Source organism: Anolis carolinensis, unplaced genomic scaffold (genome assembly GCF_035594765.1).
Source record: "Anolis carolinensis isolate JA03-04 unplaced genomic scaffold, rAnoCar3.1.pri scaffold_7, whole genome shotgun sequence".
Classification (NCBI taxonomy): domain Eukaryota; kingdom Metazoa; phylum Chordata; class Lepidosauria; order Squamata; family Dactyloidae; genus Anolis; species Anolis carolinensis.
The window spans coordinates 37188789-37208906 of record NW_026943818.1 but is presented as its reverse complement, the minus strand read 5'-3'; positions in this window follow the sequence as shown (position 1 = coordinate 37208906).

Here is a 20118-nt window from a genome sequence, read left to right as displayed (position 1 = left end):
TTGAGCTTTACAGTATGAACCACTTGCAATGAAAGTAGGATCCACAATGAACATAATGCCATGCACTGGGCTTTACTGAATCAACCACTTGCAATGCAATAAGGTTCCACAAAGGTCACAATGGTGCGTACTGGGCTTTAGAGAATCAACCACTAGCAATGAGAGAAGGGTCCATAATGATCACATGCTACGTACTGGGCTTTACAGAATCAACCAGTAGCAATCAGAGAAGGGTCCATAATGAACACATGCTACGTACTGGGCTTTACAGAATGAACCTCTTGCAATGAAAGCAAGATCGAAATGAACATAATGCTTTGAAATGGGCTTTACAGTATGAACCAATTGCAATGAAAGTAGTATCCACAATGAACATAATGCCATGCACTGGGCTTTACTGAATCAACCACTTGCAATGCAATAAGGTTCCACAAAGGTCACAATGGAACGTACTGGGCTTTACAGAATGAACCACGTGCAATGCAATAAGGTTCCACAAAGGTCACAATGGTACATACTGGGCTTTACAGAATCAACCACTAGCAATCAGAGAAGGGTGCATAATGATCACAAGCTACGTACTGGGCTTTACAGAATCAACCACTTGCAATGAAAGCAAGATCCAAATGAACAGAATGCCATGCACTGAGCTTTACAGTATGAACCACTTGCAATGAAAGTGGGATCCACAATGAACAGAATGCCATGCACTGGGCTTTACAGTGTGAACCACTTGCAATGAAAGTAGGATCCACAATGAACAGAATGCCATGCACTGGGCTTTACAGTGTGAACCACTTGCAATGAAAGTAGGATCCACAATGAACAGAATGCCATGCACTGGGCTTTACAGTGTGAACCACTTGCAATGGAAGTAGGATGCACAATGAACAGAATGCCATGCACTCGGCTTTACTGAATTAACCACTTGCAATGCAATAAGGTTCCACAAAGATCACAATGGTACGTACTGGGCTTTACAGAATTAACCACTTGCCATGCAATAAGGTTCCACAAAGGTCACAATGGTTCGTACTGGGCTTTACAGAATGAACCACGTGCCATGCAATAAGGTTCCACAAAGGTCACAACGGGTCCATAATGATTACATGCTACGTACTGGGCTGTATAGAATCAACCACTAGCAATCAGAGATGGGTCCATAATGATTACATGCTACGTACTGGGCTGTACAGAATCAACCACTAGCAATCAGAGAAGGGTCCATAATGATCACATGCTACGTACTGGGCTTTACAGAATCAACCACTAGCAATCAGAGAAGGGTCCATAATGATCCCATGCTACTTACTGGGCTTTAGAGAATCAACCACTTGCAATGAAATCCAGATCCAAATGAACAGAATGCCATGCACTGAGCTTTACAGTATGAACCACTTGCAATGAAAGTAAGAAGGGTCCCTAATGATCACAATGCTATGTACTGGGCTTTACAGAATCAACCACTTGAAATGAAAGCATGATCTAAATGAACAGAATGCCATGCACGGAGCTTTACAGTATGAACCACTTGCAATGAAAGTAAGAAGGGTCCCTAATGATCACAATGCCATGTACTGGGCTTTACAGAATCAACCACTTGAAATGAAAGCATGATCTAAATGAACAGAATGCCATGCACTGAGCTTTACAGTATGAACCACTTGCAATGAAAGTAAGAAGGGTCCCTAATGATCACAATGCTATGTACTGGGCTTTACAGAATCAACCACTTGCAATGAAAGCATGATCCAAATGAACATAATGCCATGCACTGGGCTTTACAGAATCAACCACTAGCAATCAGAGAAGGGTCCATAATGAACACATGCTACGTACTGGGCTTTACAGAATTAACCACTTGCAATGCAATAAGGTTCCACAAAGGTCACAACGGTACGTACTGGGCTTTAGAGAATCAACCACTAGCAATGAGAGAAGGGTCCATAATGATCACATGCTAGGTACTGGGCTTTACAGAATCAACCACTAGCAATCAGAGAAGGGTGCATAATGATCACAAGCTACGTACTGGGCTTTACAGAATCAACCACTTGCAATGAAAGCATGATCTAAATGAACAGAATGCCATGCACTGAGCTTTACAGTATGAACCACTTGCAATGAAAGCAAGATCCAAATGAACAGAATGCCATGCACTGAGCTTTACAGTATGAACCACTTGCAATGAAAGTAAGAAGGGTCCCTAATGATCACAATGCTATGTACTGGGCTTTACAGAATCAACCACTTGCAATGAAAGCATGATCCAAATGAACATAATGCCATGCACTGGGCTTTACAGAATCAACCACTTGCAATGCAATAATGTTCCACAAAGGTCACAATGGTTCGTACTGGGCTTTACAGAATGAACCACGTGCCATGCAATAAGGTTCCACAAAGGTCACAACGGTACATACTGGGCTTTAGAGAATCAACCACTAGCAATCAGAGAAGGGTCCAGAATGATTACATGCTACGTACTGGGCTGTACAGAATGAACCACTAGCAATGAGAGAAGGGTCCAGAATGATTACATGCTACGTACTGGGCTGTACAGAATCAACCACTAGCAATGAGAGAAGGGTCCATAATGATCACATGCTACGTACTGGGCTTTACAGAATCAACCACTAGCAATCAGAGAATGATCCATAATGATTACATGCTACCTACTGGTCTTTACAGAATGAACCTCTTGCAATGAAAGCAAGATCGAAATGAACATAATGCTTTGACCTGGTCTTTACAGAATGAACCTCTTGCAATGAAAGCAAGATCCAAATGAACAGAATGCCATGCACTGAGCTTTACAGTTTGAACCACTTGCAATGCAAGTAGTATATACAATGAACGTAATGACATGCACTGGGCTCTACTGAATTAACCACTTGCAATACAATAAGGTTCCACAAAGGTCACAATGGTACGTACTGGGCTTTGGAGAATCAACCACTAGCAATCAGAGAAGGGTCCATAATGATCACATGCTACGTACTGGGCTTTACAGAATCAACCACTTGCAAGGCAATAAGGTTCCACAAAGGTCACAATGGTACGTACTGGGCTTTAGAGAATCAACCGCTAGCAAAGAGAGAAGGGTCCATAATGAACACATGCTACGTACTGGTCTTTACAGAATGAACCTCCTGCAGTGAAAGCAAGATCCAAATGAACAGAATGCCATGCATTGAGCTTTACAGTATGAACCACTTGCAATGAAAGTAGGATCCACAATGAACATAATGCCATGCACTGGGCTTTACTGAATCAACCACTTGCAATGCAATAAGGTTCCACAAAGGTCACAATGGTGCGTACTGGGCTTTAGAGAATCAACCACTAGCAATGAGAGAAGGGTCCATAATGATCACATGCTACGTACTGGGCTTTACAGAATCAACCAGTAGCAATCAGAGAAGGGTCCATAATGAACACATGCTACGTACTGGGCTTTACAGAATGAACCTCTTGCAATGAAAGCAAGATCGAAATGAACATAATGCTTTGAAATGGGCTTTACAGTATGAACCAATTGCAATGAAAGTAGTATCCACAATGAACATAATGCCATGCACTGGGCTTTACTGAATCAACCACTTGCAATGCAATAAGGTTCCACAAAGGTCACAATGGAACGTACTGGGCTTTACAGAATGAACCACGTGCAATGCAATAAGGTTCCACAAAGGTCACAATGGTACATACTGGGCTTTACAGAATCAACCACTAGCAATCAGAGAAGGGTGCATAATGATCACAAGCTACGTACTGGGCTTTACAGAATCAACCACTTGCAATGAAAGCAAGATCGAAATGAACAGAATGCCATGCACTGAGCTTTACAGTATGAACCACTTGCAATGAAAGTAGGATCCACAATGAACAGAATGCCATGCACTGGGCTTTACAGTGTGAACCACTTGCAATGAAAGTAGGATCCACAATGAACAGAATGCCATGCACTGGGCTTTACAGTGTGAACCACTTGCAATGAAAGTAGGATCCACAATGAACAGAATGCCATGCACTGGGCTTTACAGTGTGAACCACTTGCAATGGAAGTAGGATGCACAATGAACAGAATGCCATGCACTCGGCTTTACTGAATTAACCACTTGCAATGCAATAAGGTTCCACAAAGATCACAATGGTACGTACTGGGCTTTACAGAATTAACCACTTGCCATGCAATAAGGTTCCACAAAGGTCACAATGGTTCGTACTGGGCTTTACAGAATGAACCACGTGCCATGCAATAAGGTTCCACAAAGGTCACAACGGGTCCATAATGATTACATGCTACGTACTGGGCTGTATAGAATCAACCACTAGCAATCAGAGATGGGTCCATAATGATTACATGCTACGTACTGGGCTGTACAGAATCAACCACTAGCAATCAGAGAAGGGTCCATAATGATCACATGCTACGTACTGGGCTTTACAGAATCAACCACTAGCAATCAGAGAAGGGTCCATAATGATTACTTGCTACGTACTGGGCTGTACAGAATGAACCACTAGCAATCAGAGAAGGGTCCATAATGATTACATGCTACGTACTGGGCTGTACAGAATGAACCACTAGCAATCAGAGATGGGTCCATAATGATTACATGCTACGTACTGGGCTGTACAGAATCAACCACTAGCAATCAGAGAAGGGTCCATAATGATCACATGCTACGTACTGGGCTTTACAGAATCAACCACTAGCAATCAGAGAAGGGTCCATAATGATTACATGCTACGTACTGGGCTTTACAGAATCAACCACTTGCAATGAAAGCATGATCTAAATGAACAGAATGCCATGCACGGAGCTTTACAGTATGAACCACTTGCAATGAAAGTAAGAAGGGTCCCTAATGATCACAATGCTATGTACTGGGCTTTACAGAATCAACCACTTGCAATGAAAGCATGATCTAAATGAACAGAATGCCATGCACTGAGCTTTACAGTATGAACCACTTGCAATGAAAGTAAGAAGGGTCCCTAATGATCACAATGCTATGTACTGGGCTTTACAGAATCAACCACTTGCAATGAAAGCATGATCCAAATGAACATAATGCCATGCACTGGGCTTTACAGAATCAACCACTTGCAATGCAATAATGTTCCACAAAGGTCACAATGGTTCGTACTGGGCTTTACAGAATGAACCACGTGCCATGCAATAAGGTTCCACAAAGGTCACAACGGTACATACTGGGCTTTAGAGAATCAACCACTAGCAATCAGAGAAGGGTCCAGAATGATTACATGCTACGTACTGGGCTGTACAGAATGAACCACTAGCAATGAGAGAAGGGTCCAGAATGATTACATGCTACGTACTGGGCTGTACAGAATCAACCACTAGCAATCAGAGAATGGTCCATAATGATTACATGCTACCTACTGGTCTTTACAGAATGAACCTCTTGCAATGAAAGCAAGATCCAAATGAACAGAATGCCATGCACTGAGCTTTACAGTATGAACCACTTGCAATGAAAGTAGGATCCACAATGAACATAATGCCATGCACTGGGCTTTACTGAATTAACCACTTGCAATGCAATAAGGTTCCACAAAGGTAACAATGGTTCGTACTGGGCTATAGAGAATCAACAACTAGCAATGATAGTAGGATCCATAATGAACACATGCTACGTACTGGTCTTTACAGAATGAACCTCCTGCAGTGAAAGCAAGATCCAAATGAACAGAATGCCATGCACTGAGCTTTACAGTATGAACCACTTGCAATGAAAGTAGGATCCACAATGAACATAATGCCATGCATTGGGCTTTACTGAATTAACCACTTGCAATGCAATAAGGTTCCACAAAGGTCACAATGGTTCGTACTGGGCTATAGAGAATCAACAACTAGCAATGATAGTAGGATCCATAATGAACACATGCTACGTACTGGTCTTTACAGAATGAACCTCTTGCAATGAAAGCAAGATCCAAATGAACAGAATGCCATGCACTGAGCTTTACAGTATGAACCACTTGCAATGAAAGTAGGATCCACAATGAACATAATGCCATGCATTGGGCTTTACTGAATTAACCACTTGCAAGGCAATAAGGTTCCACAAAGGTCACAATGGAACGTACTGGGCTTTAGGGAATCAACCACTAGTAATGAGAGAAGCGTCCATAATGATCACATGCTAGGTACTGGGCTTTACAGAATCAACCACTAGCAATGAGAGAAGCGTCCATAATGATCACATGCTAGGTACTGGGCTTTACAGAATCAACCAGTAGCAATCAGAGAATGGTCCATAATGATCACATGCTACGTACTGGGCTTTACAGAATAAACAACTTGCAAGGCAATAAGGTTCCACAAAGGTCACAATGGTTCGTACTGGGCTTTAGATAATCAACCACTAGCAATGAGAGAAGGGTCCATAATGATCCCATGCTACTTACTGGGCTTTAGAGAATCAACCACTTGCAATGAAATCCAGATCCAAATGAACAGAATGCCATGCACTGAGCTTTACAGTATGAACCACTTGCAATGAAAGTAAGAAGGGTCCCTAATATGATCACAATGCCATGTACTGGGCTTTACAGAATCAACCACTTGAAATGAAAGCATGATCTAAATGAACAGAATGCCATGCACTGAGCTTTACAGTATGAACCACTTGCAATGAAAGTAAGAAGGGTCCCTAATGATCACAATGCTATGTACTGGGCTTTACAGAATCAACCACTTGCAATGAAAGCATGATCCAAATGAACATAATGCCATGCACTGGGCTTTACAGAATCAACCACTAGCAATCAGAGAAGGGTCCATAATGAACACATGCTACGTACTGGGCTTTACAGAATTAACCACTTGCAATGAAAGCATGATCTAAATGAACAGAATGCCATGCACTGAGCTTTACAGTATGAACCACTTGCAATGAAAGTAAGAAGGGTCCCTAATGATCACAATGCTATGTACTGGGCTTTACAGAATCAACCACTTGCAATGAAAGCATGATCTAAATGAACAGAATGCCATGCACTGAGCTTTACAGTATGAACCACTTGCAATGAAAGTAAGAAGGGTCCCTAATGATCACAATGCTATGTACTGGGCTTTACAGAATCAACAACTTGCAATGAAAGCATGATCCAAATGAACATAATGCCATGCACTGGGCTTTACAGAATCAACCACTTGCAATGCAATAATGTTCCACAAAGGTCACAATGGTTCGTACTGGGCTTTACAGAATGAACCACGTGCCATGCAATAAGGTTCCACAAAGGTCACAACGGTACATACTGGGCTTTAGAGAATCAACCACTAGCAATCAGAGAAGGGTCCAGAATGATTACATGCTACGTACTGGGCTGTACAGAATGAACCACTAGCAATGAGAGAAGGGTCCAGAATGATTACATGCTACGTACTGGGCTGTACAGAATCAACCACTAGCAATGAGAGAAGGGTCCATAATGATCACATGCTACGAACTGGGCTTTACAGAATCAACCACTAGCAATCAGAGAATGATCCATAATGATTACATGCTACCTACTGGTCTTTACAGAATGAACCTCTTGCAATGAAAGCAAGATCGAAATGAACATAATGCTTTGACCTGGTCTTTACAGAATGAACCTCTTGCAATGAAAGCAAGATCCAAATGAACAGAATGCCATGCACTGAGCTTTACAGTTTGAACCACTTGCAATGCAAGTAGTATCTACAATGAACGTAATGACATGCACTGGGCTTTACTGAATTAACCACTTGCAATGCAATAAGGTTCCACAAAGGTCACAATGGTACGTACTGGGCTTTGGAGAATCAACCACTAGCAATCAGAGAAGGGTCCATAATGATCACATGCTACGTACTGGGCTTTACAGAATCAACCACTTGCAAGGCAATAAGGTTCCACAAAGGTCACAATGGTACGTACTGGGCTTTAGAGAATCAACCGCTAGCAATGAGAGAAGGGTCCATAATGAACACATGCTACGTACTGGTCTTTACAGAATGAACCTCCTGCAGTGAAAGCAAGATCCAAATGAACAGAATGCCATGCATTGAGCTTTACAGTATGAACCACTTGCAATGAAAGTAGGATCCACAATGAACATAATGCCATGCACTGGGCTTTACTGAATCAACCACTTGCAATGCAATAAGGTTCCACAAAGGTCACAATGGTGCGTACTGGGCTTTAGAGAATCAACCACTAGCAATGAGAGAAGGGTCCATAATGATCACATGCTACGTACTGGGCTTTACAGAATCAACCAGTAGCAATCAGAGAAGGGTCCATAATGAACACATGCTACGTACTGGGCTTTACAGAATGAACCTCTTGCAATGAAAGCAAGATCGAAATGAACATAATGCTTTGAAATGGGCTTTACAGTATGAACCAATTGCAATGAAAGTAGTATCCACAATGAACATAATGCCATGCACTGGGCTTTACTGAATCAACCACTTGCAATGCAATAAGGTTCCACAAAGGTCACAATGGAACGTACTGGGCTTTACAGAATGAACCACGTGCAATGCAATAAGGTTCCACAAAGGTCACAATGGTACATACTGGGCTTTACAGAATCAACCACTAGCAATCAGAGAAGGGTGCATAATGATCACAAGCTACGTACTGGGCTTTACAGAATCAACCACTTGCAATGAAAGCAAGATCCAAATGAACAGAATGCCATGCACTGAGCTTTACAGTATGAACCACTTGCAATGAAAGTGGGATCCACAATGAACAGAATGCCATGCACTGGGCTTTACAGTGTGAACCACTTGCAATGAAAGTAGGATCCACAATGAACAGAATGCCATGCACTGGGCTTTACAGTGTGAACCACTTGCAATGAAAGTAGGATCCACAATGAACAGAATGCCATGCACTGGGCTTTACAGTGTGAACCACTTGCAATGGAAGTAGGATGCACAATGAACAGAATGCCATGCACTCGGCTTTACTGAATTAACCACTTGCAATGCAATAAGGTTCCACAAAGATCACAATGGTACGTACTGGGCTTTACAGAATTAACCACTTGCCATGCAATAAGGTTCCACAAAGGTCACAATGGTTCGTACTGGGCTTTACAGAATGAACCACGTGCCATGCAATAAGGTTCCACAAAGGTCACAACGGGTCCATAATGATTACATGCTACGTACTGGGCTGTATAGAATCAACCACTAGCAATCAGAGATGGGTCCATAATGATTACATGCTACGTACTGGGCTGTACAGAATCAACCACTAGCAATGAAAGCATGATCTAAATGAACAGAATGCCATGCACTGAGCTTTACAGTATGAACCACTTGCAATGAAAGTAAGAAGGGTCCCTAATGATCACAATGCTATGTACTGGGCTTTACAGAATCAACAACTTGCAATGAAAGCATGATCCAAATGAACATAATGCCATGCACTGGGCTTTACAGAATCAACCACTTGCAATGCAATAATGTTCCACAAAGGTCACAATGGTTCGTACTGGGCTTTACAGAATGAACCACGTGCCATGCAATAAGGTTCCACAAAGGTCACAACGGTACATACTGGGCTTTAGAGAATCAACCACTAGCAATCAGAGAAGGGTCCAGAATGATTACATGCTACGTACTGGGCTGTACAGAATGAACCACTAGCAATGAGAGAAGGGTCCAGAATGATTACATGCTACGTACTGGGCTGTACAGAATCAACCACTAGCAATGAGAGAAGGGTCCATAATGATCACATGCTACGAACTGGGCTTTACAGAATCAACCACTAGCAATCAGAGAATGATCCATAATGATTACATGCTACCTACTGGTCTTTACAGAATGAACCTCTTGCAATGAAAGCAAGATCGAAATGAACATAATGCTTTGACCTGGTCTTTACAGAATGAACCTCTTGCAATGAAAGCAAGATCCAAATGAACAGAATGCCATGCACTGAGCTTTACAGTTTGAACCACTTGCAATGCAAGTAGTATCTACAATGAACGTAATGACATGCACTGGGCTTTACTGAATTAACCACTTGCAATGCAATAAGGTTCCACAAAGGTCACAATGGTACGTACTGGGCTTTGGAGAATCAACCACTAGCAATCAGAGAAGGGTCCATAATGATCACATGCTACGTACTGGGCTTTACAGAATCAACCACTTGCAAGGCAATAAGGTTCCACAAAGGTCACAATGGTACGTACTGGGCTTTAGAGAATCAACCGCTAGCAATGAGAGAAGGGTCCATAATGAACACATGCTACGTACTGGTCTTTACAGAATGAACCTCCTGCAGTGAAAGCAAGATCCAAATGAACAGAATGCCATGCATTGAGCTTTACAGTATGAACCACTTGCAATGAAAGTAGGATCCACAATGAACATAATGCCATGCACTGGGCTTTACTGAATCAACCACTTGCAATGCAATAAGGTTCCACAAAGGTCACAATGGTGCGTACTGGGCTTTAGAGAATCAACCACTAGCAATGAGAGAAGGGTCCATAATGATCACATGCTACGTACTGGGCTTTACAGAATCAACCAGTAGCAATCAGAGAAGGGTCCATAATGAACACATGCTACGTACTGGGCTTTACAGAATGAACCTCTTGCAATGAAAGCAAGATCGAAATGAACATAATGCTTTGAAATGGGCTTTACAGTATGAACCAATTGCAATGAAAGTAGTATCCACAATGAACATAATGCCATGCACTGGGCTTTACTGAATCAACCACTTGCAATGCAATAAGGTTCCACAAAGGTCACAATGGAACGTACTGGGCTTTACAGAATGAACCACGTGCAATGCAATAAGGTTCCACAAAGGTCACAATGGTACATACTGGGCTTTACAGAATCAACCACTAGCAATCAGAGAAGGGTGCATAATGATCACAAGCTACGTACTGGGCTTTACAGAATCAACCACTTGCAATGAAAGCAAGATCCAAATGAACAGAATGCCATGCACTGAGCTTTACAGTATGAACCACTTGCAATGAAAGTGGGATCCACAATGAACAGAATGCCATGCACTGGGCTTTACAGTGTGAACCACTTGCAATGAAAGTAGGATCCACAATGAACAGAATGCCATGCACTGGGCTTTACAGTGTGAACCACTTGCAATGAAAGTAGGATCCACAATGAACAGAATGCCATGCACTGGGCTTTACAGTGTGAACCACTTGCAATGGAAGTAGGATGCACAATGAACAGAATGCCATGCACTCGGCTTTACTGAATTAACCACTTGCAATGCAATAAGGTTCCACAAAGATCACAATGGTACGTACTGGGCTTTACAGAATTAACCACTTGCCATGCAATAAGGTTCCACAAAGGTCACAATGGTTCGTACTGGGCTTTACAGAATGAACCACGTGCCATGCAATAAGGTTCCACAAAGGTCACAACGGGTCCATAATGATTACATGCTACGTACTGGGCTGTATAGAATCAACCACTAGCAATCAGAGATGGGTCCATAATGATTACATGCTACGTACTGGGCTGTACAGAATCAACCACTAGCAATCAGAGAAGGGTCCATAATGATCACATGCTACGTACTGGGCTTTACAGAATCAACCACTAGCAATCAGAGAAGGGTCCATAATGATCCCATGCTACTTACTGGGCTTTAGAGAATCAACCACTTGCAATGAAATCCAGATCCAAATGAACAGAATGCCATGCACTGAGCTTTACAGTATGAACCACTTGCAATGAAAGTAAGAAGGGTCCCTAATGATCACAATGCTATGTACTGGGCTTTACAGAATCAACCACTTGAAATGAAAGCATGATCTAAATGAACAGAATGCCATGCACGGAGCTTTACAGTATGAACCACTTGCAATGAAAGTAAGAAGGGTCCCTAATGATCACAATGCCATGTACTGGGCTTTACAGAATCAACCACTTGAAATGAAAGCATGATCTAAATGAACAGAATGCCATGCACTGAGCTTTACAGTATGAACCACTTGCAATGAAAGTAAGAAGGGTCCCTAATGATCACAATGCTATGTACTGGGCTTTACAGAATCAACCACTTGCAATGAAAGCATGATCCAAATGAACATAATGCCATGCACTGGGCTTTACAGAATCAACCACTAGCAATCAGAGAAGGGTCCATAATGAACACATGCTACGTACTGGGCTTTACAGAATTAACCACTTGCAATGCAATAAGGTTCCACAAAGGTCACAACGGTACGTACTGGGCTTTAGAGAATCAACCACTAGCAATGAGAGAAGGGTCCATAATGATCACATGCTAGGTACTGGGCTTTACAGAATCAACCACTAGCAATCAGAGAAGGGTGCATAATGATCACAAGCTACGTACTGGGCTTTACAGAATCAACCACTTGCAATGAAAGCATGATCTAAATGAACAGAATGCCATGCACTGAGCTTTACAGTATGAACCACTTGCAATGAAAGCAAGATCCAAATGAACAGAATGCCATGCACTGAGCTTTACAGTATGAACCACTTGCAATGAAAGTAAGAAGGGTCCCTAATGATCACAATGCTATGTACTGGGCTTTACAGAATCAACCACTTGCAATGAAAGCATGATCCAAATGAACATAATGCCATGCACTGGGCTTTACAGAATCAACCACTTGCAATGCAATAATGTTCCACAAAGGTCACAATGGTTCGTACTGGGCTTTACAGAATGAACCACGTGCCATGCAATAAGGTTCCACAAAGGTCACAACGGTACATACTGGGCTTTAGAGAATCAACCACTAGCAATCAGAGAAGGGTCCAGAATGATTACATGCTACGTACTGGGCTGTACAGAATGAACCACTAGCAATGAGAGAAGGGTCCAGAATGATTACATGCTACGTACTGGGCTGTACAGAATCAACCACTAGCAATGAGAGAAGGGTCCATAATGATCACATGCTACGTACTGGGCTTTACAGAATCAACCACTAGCAATCAGAGAATGATCCATAATGATTACATGCTACCTACTGGTCTTTACAGAATGAACCTCTTGCAATGAAAGCAAGATCGAAATGAACATAATGCTTTGACCTGGTCTTTACAGAATGAACCTCTTGCAATGAAAGCAAGATCCAAATGAACAGAATGCCATGCACTGAGCTTTACAGTTTGAACCACTTGCAATGCAAGTAGTATATACAATGAACGTAATGACATGCACTGGGCTCTACTGAATTAACCACTTGCAATACAATAAGGTTCCACAAAGGTCACAATGGTACGTACTGGGCTTTGGAGAATCAACCACTAGCAATCAGAGAAGGGTCCATAATGATCACATGCTACGTACTGGGCTTTACAGAATCAACCACTTGCAAGGCAATAAGGTTCCACAAAGGTCACAATGGTACGTACTGGGCTTTAGAGAATCAACCGCTAGCAATGAGAGAAGGGTCCATAATGAACACATGCTACGTACTGGTCTTTACAGAATGAACCTCCTGCAGTGAAAGCAAGATCCAAATGAACAGAATGCCATGCATTGAGCTTTACAGTATGAACCACTTGCAATGAAAGTAGGATCCACAATGAACATAATGCCATGCACTGGGCTTTACTGAATCAACCACTTGCAATGCAATAAGGTTCCACAAAGGTCACAATGGTGCGTACTGGGCTTTAGAGAATCAACCACTAGCAATGAGAGAAGGGTCCATAATGATCACATGCTACGTACTGGGCTTTACAGAATCAACCAGTAGCAATCAGAGAAGGGTCCATAATGAACACATGCTACGTACTGGGCTTTACAGAATGAACCTCTTGCAATGAAAGCAAGATCGAAATGAACATAATGCTTTGAAATGGGCTTTACAGTATGAACCAATTGCAATGAAAGTAGTATCCACAATGAACATAATGCCATGCACTGGGCTTTACTGAATCAACCACTTGCAATGCAATAAGGTTCCACAAAGGTCACAATGGAACGTACTGGGCTTTACAGAATGAACCACGTGCAATGCAATAAGGTTCCACAAAGGTCACAATGGTACATACTGGGCTTTACAGAATCAACCACTAGCAATCAGAGAAGGGTGCATAATGATCACAAGCTACGTACTGGGCTTTACAGAATCAACCACTTGCAATGAAAGCAAGATCCAAATGAACAGAATGCCATGCACTGAGCTTTACAGTATGAACCACTTGCAATGAAAGTAGGATCCACAATGAACAGAATGCCATGCACTGGGCTTTACAGTGTGAACCACTTGCAATGAAAGTAGGATCCACAATGAACAGAATGCCATGCACTGGGCTTTACAGTGTGAACCACTTGCAATGAAAGTAGGATCCACAATGAACAGAATGCCATGCACTGGGCTTTACAGTGTGAACCACTTGCAATGGAAGTAGGATGCACAATGAACAGAATGCCATGCACTCGGCTTTACTGAATTAACCACTTGCAATGCAATAAGGTTCCACAAAGATCACAATGGTACGTACTGGGCTTTACAGAATTAACCACTTGCCATGCAATAAGGTTCCACAAAGGTCACAATGGTTCGTACTGGGCTTTACAGAATGAACCACGTGCCATGCAATAAGGTTCCACAAAGGTCACAACGGGTCCATAATGATTACATGCTACGTACTGGGCTGTATAGAATCAACCACTAGCAATCAGAGATGGTCCATAATGATTACATGCTACGTACTGGGCTGTACAGAATCAACCACTAGCAATCAGAGAAGGGTCCATAATGATCACATGCTACGTACTGGGCTTTACAGAATCAACCACTAGCAATCAGAGAAGGGTCCATAATGATTACTTGCTACGTACTGGGCTGTACAGAATGAACCACTAGCAATCAGAGAAGGGTCCATAATGATTACATGCTACGTACTGGGCTGTACAGAATGAACCACTAGCAATCAGAGATGGGTCCATAATGATTACATGCTACGTACTGGGCTGTACAGAATCAACCACTAGCAATCAGAGAAGGGTCCATAATGATCACATGCTACGTACTGGGCTTTACAGAATCAACCACTAGCAATCAGAGAAGGGTCCATAAGGATTACATGCTACGTACTGGGCTGTACAGAATCAACCACTAGCAATCAGAGAAGGGTCCATAATGATTACATGCTACGTACTGGGCTGTACAGAATGAACCACTAGCAATCAGAGAAGGGTCCATAATGATTACATGCTACGTACTGGGCTGTACAGAATGAACCACTAGCAATCAGAGAAGGGTCCATAATGATTACATGCTACGTACTGGGCTTTACAGAATCAACCACTAGCAATCAGAGAATGGTCCATAATGATTACATGCTACGTACTGGGCTTTAGAGAATCAACCACTAGCAATCAGAGAAGGGTCCATAATGATCACATGCTACGTACTGGGCTTTACAGAATGAACCACTTGCAATGAAAGTAGTATCCACAATGAACATAATGACATGCACTGGGCTTTACTGAATTAACCACTTGCAATGCAATAAGGTTCCACAAAGGTCACAATGGTTCGTACTGGGCTATAGAGAATCAACAACTAGCAATGATAGTAGGATCCATAATGAACACATGCTACGTACTGGTCTTTACAGAATGAACCTCCTGCAGTGAAAGCAAGACCCAAATGAACAGAATGCCATGCATTGAGCTTTACAGTATGAACCACTTGCAATGAAAGTAGGATCCACAATGAACATAATGCCATGCACTGGGCTTTACTGAATCAACCACTTGCAATGCAATAAGGTTCCACAAAGGTCACAATGGAACGTACTGGGCTTTACAGAATGAACCACGTGCAATGCAATAAGGTTCCACAAAGGTCACAATGGTACATACTGGGCTTTACAGAATCAACCACTAGCAATCAGAGAAGGGTGCATAATGATCACAAGCTACGTACTGGGCTTTACAGAATCAACCACTTGCAATGAAAGCAAGATCGAAATGAACAGAATGCCATGCACTGAGCTTTACAGTATGAACCACTTGCAATGAAAGTAGGATCCACAATGAACAGAATGCCATGCACTGGGCTTTACAGTGTGAACCACTTGCAATGAAAGTAGGATCCACAATGAACAGAATGCCATGCACTGGGCTTTACAGTGTGAACCACTTGCAATGAAAGTAGGATCCACAATGAACAGAATGCCATGCACTGGGCTTTACAGTGTGAACCACTTGCAATGGAAGTAGGATGCACAATGAACAGAATGCCATGCACTCGGCTTTACTGAATTAACCACTTGCAATGCAATAAGGTTCCACAAAGATCACAATGGTACGTACTGGGCTTTACAGAATTAACCACTTGCCATGCAATAAGGTTCCACAAAGGTCACAATGGTTCGTACTGGGCTTTACAGAATGAACCACGTGCCATGCAATAAGGTTCCACAAAGGTCACAACGGGTCCATAATGATTACATGCTACGTACTGGGCTGTATAGAATCAACCACTAGCAATCAGAGATGGGTCCATAATGATTACATGCTACGTACTGGGCTGTACAGAATCAACCACTAGCAATCAGAGAAGGGTCCATAATGATCACATGCTACGTACTGGGCTTTACAGAATCAACCACTAGCAATCAGAGAAGGGTCCATAATGATTACTTGCTACGTACTGGGCTGTACAGAATGAACCACTAGCAATCAGAGAAGGGTCCATAATGATTACATGCTACGTACTGGGCTGTACAGAATGAACCACTAGCAATCAGAGATGGGTCCATAATGATTACATGCTACGTACTGGGCTGTACAGAATCAACCACTAGCAATCAGAGAAGGGTCCATAATGATCACATGCTACGTACTGGGCTTTACAGAATCAACCACTAGCAATCAGAGAAGGGTCCATAATGATTACATGCTACGTACTGGGCTTTACAGAATCAACCACTTGCAATGAAAGCATGATCTAAATGAACAGAATGCCATGCACGGAGCTTTACAGTATGAACCACTTGCAATGAAAGTAAGAAGGGTCCCTAATGATCACAATGCTATGTACTGGGCTTTACAGAATCAACCACTTGCAATGAAAGCATGATCTAAATGAACAGAATGCCATGCACTGAGCTTTACAGTATGAACCACTTGCAATGAAAGTAAGAAGGGTCCCTAATGATCACAATGCTATGTACTGGGCTTTACAGAATCAACCACTTGCAATGAAAGCATGATCCAAATGAACATAATGCCATGCACTGGGCTTTACAGAATCAACCACTTGCAATGCAATAATGTTCCACAAAGGTCACAATGGTTCGTACTGGGCTTTACAGAATGAACCACGTGCCATGCAATAAGGTTCCACAAAGGTCACAACGGTACATACTGGGCTTTAGAGAATCAACCACTAGCAATCAGAGAAGGGTCCAGAATGATTACATGCTACGTACTGGGCTGTACAGAATGAACCACTAGCAATGAGAGAAGGGTCCAGAATGATTACATGCTACGTACTGGGCTGTACAGAATCAACCACTAGCAATCAGAGAATGGTCCATAATGATTACATGCTACCTACTGGTCTTTACAGAATGAACCTCTTGCAATGAAAGCAAGATCCAAATGAACAGAATGCCATGCACTGAGCTTTACAGTATGAACCACTTGCAATGAAAGTAGGATCCACAATGAACATAATGCCATGCACTGGGCTTTACTGAATTAACCACTTGCAATGCAATAAGGTTCCACAAAGGTAACAATGGTTCGTACTGGGCTATAGAGAATCAACAACTAGCAATGATAGTAGGATCCATAATGAACACATGCTACGTACTGGTCTTTACAGAATGAACCTCCTGCAGTGAAAGCAAGATCCAAATGAACAGAATGCCATGCACTGAGCTTTACAGTATGAACCACTTGCAATGAAAGTAGGATCCACAATGAACATAATGCCATGCATTGGGCTTTACTGAATTAACCACTTGCAATGCAATAAGGTTCCACAAAGGTCACAATGGTTCGTACTGGGCTATAGAGAATCAACAACTAGCAATGATAGTAGGATCCATAATGAACACATGCTACGTACTGGTCTTTACAGAATGAACCTCTTGCAATGAAAGCAAGATCCAAATGAACAGAATGCCATGCACTGAGCTTTACAGTATGAACCACTTGCAATGAAAGTAGGATCCACAATGAACATAATGCCATGCATTGGGCTTTACTGAATTAACCACTTGCAAGGCAATAAGGTTCCACAAAGGTCACAATGGAACGTACTGGGCTTTAGGGAATCAACCACTAGTAATGAGAGAAGCGTCCATAATGATCACATGCTAGGTACTGGGCTTTACAGAATCAACCACTAGCAATGAGAGAAGCGTCCATAATGATCACATGCTAGGTACTGGGCTTTACAGAATCAACCAGTAGCAATCAGAGAATGGTCCATAATGATCACATGCTACGTACTGGGCTTTACAGAATAAACAACTTGCAAGGCAATAAGGTTCCACAAAGGTCACAATGGTTCGTACTGGGCTTTACAGAATCAACCACTAGCAATGAGAGAAGGGTCCATAATGATCCCATGCTACTTACTGGGCTTTAGAGAATCAACCACTTGCAATGAAATCCAGATCCAAATGAACAGAATGCCATGCACTGAGCTTTACAGTATGAACCACTTGCAATGAAAGTAAGAAGGGTCCCTAATATGATCACAATGCCATGTACTGGGCTTTACAGAATCAACCACTTGAAATGAAAGCATGATCTAAATGAACAGAATGCCATGCACTGAGCTTTACAGTATGAACCACTTGCAATGAAAGTAAGAAGGGTCCCTAATGATCACAATGCTATGTACTGGGCTTTACAGAATCAACCACTTGCAATGAAAGCATGATCCAAATGAACATAATGCCATGCACTGGGCTTTACAGAATCAACCACTAGCAATCAGAGAAGGGTCCATAATGAACACATGCTACGTACTGGGCTTTACAGAATTAACCACTTGCAATGAAAGCATGATCTAAATGAACAGAATGCCATGCACTGAGCTTTACAGTATGAACCACTTGCAATGAAAGTAAGAAGGGTCCCTAATGATCACAATGCTATGTACTGGGCTTTACAGAATCAACCACTTGCAATGAAAGCATGATCTAAATGAACAGAATGCCATGCACTGAGCTTTACAGTATGAACCACTTGCAATGAAAGTAAGAAGGGTCCCTAATGATCACAATGCTATGTACTGGGCTTTACAGAATCAACAACTTGCAATGAAAGCATGATCCAAATGAACATAATGCCATGCACTGGGCTTTACAGAATCAACCACTTGCAATGCAATAATGTTCCACAAAGGTCACAATGGTTCGTACTGGGCTTTACAGAATGAACCACGTGCCATGCAATAAGGTTCCACAAAGGTCACAACGGTACATACTGGGCTTTAGAGAATCAACCACTAGCAATCAGAGAAGGGTCCAGAATGATTACATGCTACGTACTGGGCTGTACAGAATGAACCACTAGCAATGAGAGAAGGGTCCAGAATGATTACATGCTACGTACTGGGCTGTACAGAATCAACCACTAGCAATGAGAGAAGGGTCCATAATGATCACATGCTACGAACTGGGCTTTACAGAATCAACCACTAGCAATCAGAGAATGATCCATAATGATTACATGCTACCTACTGGTCTTTACAGAATGAACCTCTTGCAATGAAAGCAAGATCGAAATGAACATAATGCTTTGACCTGGTCTTTACAGAATGAACCTCTTGCAATGAAAGCAAGATCCAAATGAACAGAATGCCATGCACTGAGCTTTACAGTTTGAACCACTTGCAATGCAAGTAGTATCTACAATGAACGTAATGACATGCACTGGGCTTTACTGAATTAACCACTTGCAATGCAATAAGGTTCCACAAAGGTCACAATGGTACGTACTGGGCTTTGGAGAATCAACCACTAGCAATCAGAGAAGGGTCCATAATGATCACATGCTACGTACTGGGCTTTACAGAATCAACCACTTGCAAGGCAATAAGGTTCCACAAAGGTCACAATGGTACGTACTG